We start from the raw sequence: 10220 nt of genomic DNA, 5'->3' as shown, positions 1-10220 counted from the left end.
ACCTGTTCATATATCTTTTTCACATTTAAAAATGCTGCTTGAACACGTGTGTGTGTGTGTGTGTGTGTGTGTGTGGGCGTTCTAACCTGTTCAGTCATTTAAAGACCGCTTCCCTTTAATATACTGGCCTCTATCCAAACGTTGTAAATCAGTCTGTAAATCTACATAGTCATTTATGCATTTAGAAGACGCTTACAACGCTACTTACTAATGCAATGAAGTTATTAATGATATTACGTTGGTGAGCGACCAGTTTTTCAATAAATCTTTGGACGAACCCGGACTGTTCATTTAAGGTTTCAAAAGCGGTGTTCGAGATCGACCCATGTAACGTTAGACCTTATTCAGAGCAGCGCCATGATATGAAAGCAAGGCTGTGAGGGATAGACTTGCCATGTTTTCAATAGCAACCGCTGTAAAAAAAAAAAAAAAATAATAATAATAATAATTTTATATATATATATATATATATATATATATATATATATATATATATATATATATATATATATATACAAATCTGTATAAAGCTCCTACCACTTATGATTTCCACAGCTCATGTTGTCTGGAGTTTTTTGTTTAATGATATTTCTTGGAAAGATATTTTTGCAGTGTTTGTTTAGTCAGCAGAACAATCAGAAAACACATTAAATACAACCCTGAAAAGTTGACTCACTCACAGCCTCGTTTTCATTTCTGTTAAAAATCAAAGATGGCGTGAATTAGGTCTTCCCTCATTTACTATTCCCTACATTGATTGTACACTTGAAGGAGTGAATGAAAACGAGTGAGTGAGGGATCGTGGGATAAAGTGTCCATCATATGCACATTTCAGAATCTCGCTGGAAGTAATTGGTCATCCGGGTACCTTTTGCCTACTCTTACTGTAGCCTACTGTGTATAGGCTATTGTGAATTCGGTAACACTTTAGAATACGGTTCCTTCGTTAATGAATAACTACACAAGAACCAATGAGTAACACAATATTAACAATCTAGTAACTATTATTAACTAACAAGAAACTCTGATTAACAAACTAGTAAGTAATAGCGCACAGATGAAAGTGGTAGTTCACTATTAACTAATCATTAACTACTATTTTTTTAATGGTTCCCAGAGAACTACTGAAAAAGTTTATTAACAATCTAGTAACTACTATTAACTAAAAATAAACTCTGATTAACAAATTAGGAAGTAATAGTGCACAGATTTAAGTGGTACTTCATACTTCTATGGGAATTACTAATTATTTGGATCCGTATTCTAAAGTGAAGATCATGGGAACTAACTAGTAATGACTCAAGTGTTACTACATGATCTAGTCATGATTTGTGCAACTAAACACAAAAGTCATTTCAAGCATTTGAGATTTTTGGTGAACTTTAGTATACTTTTAGAAAATTTCTTTAGAAGTATGTAGTAACACTTGAGTCATTACTAGTTAGTTCCCATGATCTTCACTTTAGAATACGGATCCAAATAATTAGTAATTCCCATAGAAGTATGAAGTACCACTTGAGTCATTACTAGTTTGTTCCCATGCTTATTACAGTAGTTACTAATGAAAAGCCAATAAAGTGTAGAATCTTCTCACTCACAAGATATGCACATGCACACACACACACACACACACACACACACACACACACACACATACACATACACACACACATATATATATATATATATATATGAGCTAGGAGACATACATAAAAACATATTTTTTTGGGAGGTAGGTTAAATAATAAAATTTTCTGTATATGGTATTTCTGTGGCTGATGACTCAATATGTTCCAGTCGTCACCGTGACTCTAGTGATTCAATGCCAGTCCAGAGGAATGCCGGAAAATTGGCCACAGGACAAGTAAGGTCCAGACAACTGCATTTAAAAACCATTTCTTTAAAATTATTCAGTTGATAAATAGACAGCATTAGCCAATTATTAACAGCTTTTCCAAATCATAAGTCTGCTGTGCTATTACATATTGATAATGTAAACAACCTTGTGTATTTGTTTACAGTAGCAGTTCAAATGTTAATGTAGTGCTAGTCATTTATCCTGCATTGATTAGTTTTGTATGAATTATGAAAATTTTCAGTAGTTCTCTGGGAAGCATAAAAAATATAGTAGTTATTGAAGTACCACTTTCATCTGTGCACTATTACTTACTAATTCGTTAATCAGTGTTTCTTTTAAGTTAATAGTAGTTACTAGATTGTTAATAAACTTTTTCAGTAGTTCTCTGGGAACCATTAAAAAAATAGTAGTTATTGATTAGTTAATAGTGAACTACCACTTTCATCTTTGCGCTATTACTTACTAGTTCGTTAATCAGAGTTTCTTGTTAGTTAATAATAGTTACTAGATTGTTAATATTGTGTTACTCATTGGTTCTTGTGTAGTTATTCATTAACGAAGGAACCGTATTCTAAAGTGTTACCGTGAATTCTACTGTCACATAGCTAACTGTTTTTCGCCTACTATATAGTAGGGAAAAATGCAATTTCAGATGCAGTTAATTACTTACAGCGTTTGCACATAAGCTTCCTCAGGAATCTGTCCCCGTTTACTAGGGATGCAGGCTACCTGCGGAAAGAATCACTGAACAAATCTGAACAACTGATTTAGTAGGCAAACCAGATTTTAAAAATCGAGTGAAAACATTACATTGTAATATTTTCTGAGAAAAAAATTGTTGATTTTAAACATTGTTTCGTGGCTAGTTTGTTCTGGGTAGTTAAGGCTTTGCTAGGTGGTTGCATAGTGACATAAGTCAAAATAAGAGCACTAGTCTCTATCCTATTCTGTTCCCTTGGGCTCTTTCCTTAGTGTCCTTTAATCGGTTTATATAGCTAATTGTGATTTCAGCCCAATTACTTATAACATGCATGATTTGAGGCATCATTAAACTGTGCCAGACAATTTATGTGCCCAAGTGTAATTTTTTGGGGTTAGAGATTTGGTCAAATACCAAACTCTAAGCATGAGCGATATAGCTGGGGTAGGCAGTTCATAAAGCAGGCTATCCGTCCTTATTGTGCTAAATAATATTGTCTATAATATCTGCATTACTCTAGCTCAGGGTTATTAATAACATATCGCACGGATATCATCTCTATTATGCATTTTATAAATGCTTCAAATTCTAGGCCACACATGTAAAACAAATACCAAGGCTGATGTTGCACCTGTCAATCACAGCAGAGAGTCCTGATTTTTCCTGTTGGGAGTAGCATTAGTCAACAGGACAACCTGCTTCTCTCACATAAGAGTAATCTTAAACAACTGGATTATGGCAAAGATTAGCTGATGGCTGAAATAATTATATGGCACCTGGTACTGTTTGACATTTTCATTTTAATATGCTCTACAGCAGCAAGAGTGACAAATGCCACAGTGTCCAGTGCTCTTCTTGTGCAATGGAATCACAATTGTCACTGCAACCAAATTAAGCTCACAGAAAAATCAAGAAGAGACTGGTAAAAACAGTTTTACTTGGGTGGATTTCCAAACTAGGCTAAAGTTCAAGAATCAGACATGGAGAGATACAAGAGTATGTGAGGGAGGTGAGGAAAGATACAGATCCTTTTTTGAGAGCGCTCTAAGAAAAGGAACAGCTGCATAGTGAGTAAACAACCATATCAGGTATCTGATTCTCTCATTTAATGTATCCAGGATAGAAGATGTTGCCCCTTGATGTAGTTCCATCCCAGCACGCATACAGTCTTGCACAAATGATGCTTGGAGGGACAATTCCTCTCCCGTCCCTGTGTTAAAATGTTAAAGGTGAAGTGTGTCGTTCCTTTCACCAAACAGATTTGCGATAAATCCTCAAACCCTTCCCCCAAATTGCCATTAGTTTACCTGAACAGAAATCCCCACCCCAAAATCCCACCATTTTTTTTAGCCTATGTTGCAATACTCAAACATACAAAGATAAATATTTCAGGGAAACCAACCTCAGGGAAACAAACAAACCATTGTTGCGAAACAACATTTTAAAATCACAATATGTACGATTTTTGGATTAAAATATCCAAAAAAACAATGTTATATATTTTGTTTACTTGTATACATGCATCATCCCAAATGTTTACAACAATTGTTTAAATACAGAGAAATCAGCTATTTTAACCATGTGTAATGTCATTGGGTTGCCTGTCAATGACGTCATATACTGTAAAAAAGAAAGAAAAAAAAGTAATTTTTTTAGGTACATTTAACTTTACATTAAGACATTTGAACATAAATTACATTCAACTGACTTAAAACTGAGTTGAATCTTGTATAACACATTTACTGCCATAGAAACCATGGAAACACCAAAGACGCTTTATTAGACAGGTGAGGAACTATTTGGATACTTTTATCGACAGAAAACAAATCATTGTTATATCTCAACAATGTTAGTTTTATTGTTTGAATCTCTTGTTTTCTTGATTTACTGTGAGTAACACCATGCGTCAGAGATGTTATTTTTTCAAGTGGCTAACATGGCATAATCAGAAAGAGCTTTATTTGTAGTAACAGTAATACAGCATTTTCTCCACCTTACAATATTTTAAAATGAATCACATGCCATTTAGCATGCAAGTCATCAAGCTTTTGTTAATATGATATTCTAATATCAATCTAGCTTACTGCAATGTGCAACAAGTCTCTACCAGCCACCGAGCTAACTTACAGAGTAACGTTATAACAACTTTCAACACACTCAAATATATATTTTAGTATGATTGTTTAACAAGTAAAACACCACTGCGTTACCCCACAATTTTAATTCGTCAGAAAAAGTGACCTGTTTGAGTAGTAATTCATCACTTGCAGCTGTTTCATTAGAATGAAATAAAATAATGTCAATTTAAGTGATCAAACGTATAACTGTAACAAAGTCCATTCATTTTGGCATCACTTTGACAGCAAATAACTTTACATCTGAGGCGTCCAAAGACTTCACTTTTATTTCTAAAGAAACACGAAAATGAAAGGCTCCATTACTTTGTATCTTACTGTACGTTATGGCCCAGTAGAAGCCGTTTTTTGTAAAAATAGGCTAAATATTGCATCATAACCACGCGACTCTCTGTCACACAGTAGAGACATTACCGTATAGACAGGAGGAGAAGCTCGCAGGCAATCTTTTACTGTCTATGAGGCAATCGGGGGACATGGAGGCATAAAGTCAAGGAAGAAAGCCCATAGATAGAGAGTCCATAAAAGCAACGGGACAAAATATTTCAACAACGTCTCCGCTAGATTAGGTGATTCAGATTTGTCTTGGCACAGCTTCTAAAAGATTTACGACAGGTTGCTCATGTCACATATACGTCGTCAAACTCAGTTTGAGCCTGCGAAGTACGCTCAGTCCACGTGGCGTTTCTTTCACCCTGATTTGCAGGAATTTACTTGGTCAAATAGAAATAAGTCTTCCCAATCGAGAATCGACCTCTTCCTGATCTCTTCATCAGCTCTTCAATTTGTAAAAGATATTTCTCATTCTTTCGCTCCCCTCTCAGACCATAAGCTAATAAGTCTAAAATTGTGTAGTAACACTGGAAAAACTTCAAGTTTGCGTGGTTATTGGAAATTTAATAATTCTCTCCTTAAGGATACAGCCTTTAATGATGGCATTAAAAACTTGTTTTCTGGTATATTCTCTGAACATTCCAGTGACGGTTATAAAACAAAATGGGAATTTTTTAAATATAAAGCTAGGCAGATTGCCATCAGAAGAAGTAAAGACCTAAAATCCTCTAAAAATAAAAAAATATTTGAACTCCTAAATAAAATAAACACTTTATTGCAAAAAACATTAACTCAGGAGGAAGAGTTAATTTTAAGAGATTTAAATTTACAAATCAATCAAGCTTATTTGGATTTAGCTAGAGGGGTCTTTATTAGGTCAAAAGCCAAATGGTTAGAAGAAGGAGAGACTAACTCCAGTTACTTTTTTGCATTAGAGAAGAGGAATTGCAGGAGTAATTCATTAACAGCTCTAAATATTAATGGCGTCAGGTGTAATGATCCAAACTTAATTTCTAGGTTTATCACAAACTTTTATGACAAACTTTATACTTCCGAATTTAATTCAGATAATTGTGAGACTTTTGTCGAAACTATTGAAAACTATATTCCAACTATTGATAATGATTTTAAAGATCTTTGTGAGTCAACTTTGACAATTGGGGAAGTTAAATCAGCTCTTTTCTCTATGAAGAGAGGGAAATCCCCTGGGGTTGATGGTTTTTCCGTTGAATTCTACATCCATTTCTGGGACTTAATAAAATCCCCATTACTTTGCATGTATAAAGAATGCATTGCTCAGAAGGAAATGACTACTTCAATGAAGCAGGGTATAATCTCCCTTATTCAAAAACCTGAAAAAGACCCTCTCTTAATTGATAATTGGCGACCAATAACACTCTTAACTATTGATTACAAGATATTGGCCCTGGTGTATGCTAATAGATTGAAATTTAAGCTTGACCAAATTATTGCAGAGACACAGTCAGGATTTGTCAAAGGTAGACATATCAGCAATAATATAAGATTTGTTTTAGATTTGTTGGATTACTCTGAATTTGTACACTCTAAAGCCATTATTCTTTTCTTAGACTTTTATAAGGCCTTTGATACCATTGAGCATGAATTTCTTCTGCAATCTCTCAAACTGTTTGGTTTTGGGGAATCCTTTGTTAATGTAATTAAAATGTTTTATAAAGAAATTAGTAGCTCAGTCATAGTTAATCTGAACACCTCCCAAAGATTTGTTATAAAGCGTGGTGTCAGACAGGGTTGCCCAATTTCCCCCTTTTTATTTATTTTGGTTACTGAGCTATTATCACTGAGTATTATGCACAATCAGAACTTGAAAGGTATCTCCATTTTTGACAGGGAAATTAAAATCTCGCAGCTGGCTGATGACACCACTCTTTTTTTACATGATAAAACTCAACTCTCCAGTGCCATTCAGATAGTTAGAAATTTTTCATGTGCTTCCGGGTTAAAGTTAAATATGTCAAAATGTGAGATAATATCGGTGCATAAATGCGATGACACGTCATTTGAGGGTATTCCAGTTAAAGACACAATTAAGTATTTAGGTATTCACTTAACAAAAAATTTAGTAGACAGACAACAACTTAATTTTTCTAGTCGAATTAAGAAAACCCAAAATATTTTTAATCTTTGGCTACAAAGAGACCTAACTCTCTATGGGAGGGTCCTCTTATCTAAAGCGGAAGGTCTCTCTCGATTTGTGTATCCATCACTTTCTTTATTTGTGAATGACTGCACTGCTAAAAGTGTTAATAAAATTTTTCTTGATTTTATATGGAAAAACAGGTCTCATAAACTTAAAAAAGAAGTGATTTCCAATTGTAGAAGTGATGGGGGACTAGAAGTGCTACATTTTCACAACGTTATTAATGCGTTTAAAATCAATTGGATTAGAAGATGTCTACTAAATTCAAATTCTTTTTGGTTTTTCATTCCCAATTTCATCTTTAATAAAATTGGAGGCCTCCTTTTTATCTTAAAATGTAATTATATGTACAATAAACTCCCGGTTAAACTATCTAAATTTCATCAGCAAGCTCTTCTTGCATGGAAACTGTGTTACATCCACAATTTCTCCCCACATAAAACTCTTTTGTGGAATAATATGAATATAACTGTTAGAAACAAATCTCTCTTTTTTTCTAATTGGTTTAATAGAGGTCTAATTCATATAATTTCTTTATTTGACAATTCTGGTAATATTTTGTCTTATGAACGCTTCATGACTATCCATGACTTTCCTATTCCTTTTAAAGAATACAGTACTGTGCTTAAAGCTATTCCTACAGGTCTAGTGCAACTGGTTAAGAGCCACTTATTATACAACCAAAATAATATGATGGATTCAGCTTTGTTATTGGATGGCATTAGTATTTATGATAAGAAATGCAATAATAAACATATTCGCCGGATTTTTCAAAAAAGAGATTTAATTTGCCCTAGAGGCAGATCCCATTGGGCTGCCTCGATTGGCAATATTGAATGGAGAAAAGCGTGGTTATTACCACATAAATATTTTATTCCTAACAAGACCAAAGAAGTCCACTTTAAAATATTACATAAGATATATCCTGTTAATGCAACGGTGTCGAAATATATTGATATTTCTAGTACCTGTTCGTTTTGCGGTGACGAAGATGAAACATTAATACACTTATTTTTTTCTTGCAAATTGGTTCAGAAATTTTGGTCTAGCATATTTTCTCATTTAAATAAAACCCCCATTCATGCACACTCCTTTAATTTAAAAGATATTATTTGTTATTATACTGATTCCCACACATCCAAAGAATACATTTTTAATTTTTTTATTTTATTTGGCAAATTCTTCATCCATAAACAGAAATTTATGGGATTACTTCCTATTTTCTCACATTTTTTGGCTGAAGTAGACTCACTGCTTAAATCTTTTAATTTAACTAGCAATAAAAAATGTGATAGATTCCTGAACATATATGAACAATTATTTTGTAATGGCTCTGATATTCAGGATTAAACAGCTTTATATTATATATTGTTTATTTTATTTGTATCATTATTATTATTATTATTTTTACTTAATTTGGAATTATTCTGTATAATTTGTCTTTTGTTTTACCTCTTTTATGTTCTCCTGAATATATTTGTATATTTACATGTTTCTTCAATAAAAAAAATAAATAAATAAAAATAAAAATAAAAAAAAAGTACGCTCAGTCCTAACCTCACTCAAGGGCTGGTTACATTGATGCCCAAGCCTAGAAAAGATGTGCTTTTTATCGACAGCTGGAGACCCATTTGTCTGCTAAACAATGATTACAAAATGATGGCGTCGTTGTTTGCGAGGAGAATTAAAGAAACTCTTGACACAATTATAGATGAATCACAATCAGGCTTTTTGAGAAACAGGCACATCTCTAACAATATTAGGCTAGTATTAGATGTTCTTGACTACTCTGACTTGATATCTGAAGATGGCTTCATCCTCTTCTTAGATTTCTATAAGGCTTTTGATACGATAGAACACCAATTTATTTTTCTGTCTTTAGAGAAATTTGGTTTTGGGGACTTCTTCTGCAAAGCAATTAAAACCTTATATGTTAATGGAAATAGCTCCATCATACTGAAAAATGGAACTTCCCCTAGATTTTATCTGGAAAGGGGCATTCGTCAGGGATGCCCGATTTCCCCTTATCTCTTTTTACTTTGTACACATATTCTCACAACTCATGTCGGTAACAGTGCTATACAGGGAATTTCTATTGCGGGTAGGGATATCATCATCAGTCAGCTTGCTGACGATACCACAATCTTTTTAAAAAATGCAAGTCAGGTACCTGTCGCCATTCAAGTAATTGATCAGTTTTCAGAGGCCTCTGGTCTATGCCTAAATATTAATAAATGTGAGCTATTGCCTTTAAAAGAGTGTAATACACAAACTATTTGCAACATTCCGATCAAGGAAGAAGTTACGTATTTGGGTATTATTATCTCTAAAGATCAGAAAGTTAGATGCCCTCTAAATTTCTCGCCAATTGTTAAAAAAACTCAGAGCAAACTGAACCAGTGGTTGCAAAGGGATTTATCTCTAAAAGGCAGAGTGTTGCTTACCAAGGCTGAAGGTATATCCCGGCTTACATACGCAGCTCTCTCTTTACACCTAGACAGTAAAATTTGTAAAGGCATTGATAGAATGCTTTTTGACTTCATCTGGAAAAATCGTACCCATTATATCAAAAGAAGTGTTGTTATGAATAATTATGAATCTGGTGGGCTCAACTTTTTGGATTTTAATACTCTAAATAATACTTTTAAGATTAATTGGGCTAAGAATTTTCTTAAAAACCCTGTCTCGATTTGGAATTTTATTCCCCACTATATATTCTCTCGATTTGGGGGTCTGGGCTTTATTTTGAACTGTAACTACAATGTGGACAAACTCCCTGTAAAACTGTCCACTTTTCACAAGCAGGTCTTTTTAGCTTGGTCTCTCATTTATAAGCATAATTTCTCACCTCACAGGTATCTAATTTGGAATAACAGAGATATTTATATAAGAACAAGTCACTCTTTTTTGAAAATTGGGTAGTCAATCAGATTCTGCTGGTGGACCAGCTATTTAATGGAGAGGGGCGACTTTTCTCCTATAGTGAATTTTTATCAACATATAACATCCCAGTTA

Source organism: Siphateles boraxobius, unplaced genomic scaffold (genome assembly GCF_051911475.1).
Source record: "Siphateles boraxobius isolate OS27281-9 unplaced genomic scaffold, OSU_SipBor_1 68, whole genome shotgun sequence".
Taxonomy (NCBI): domain Eukaryota; kingdom Metazoa; phylum Chordata; class Actinopteri; order Cypriniformes; family Leuciscidae; genus Siphateles; species Siphateles boraxobius.
This window is presented reverse-complemented; position numbering follows the sequence as displayed.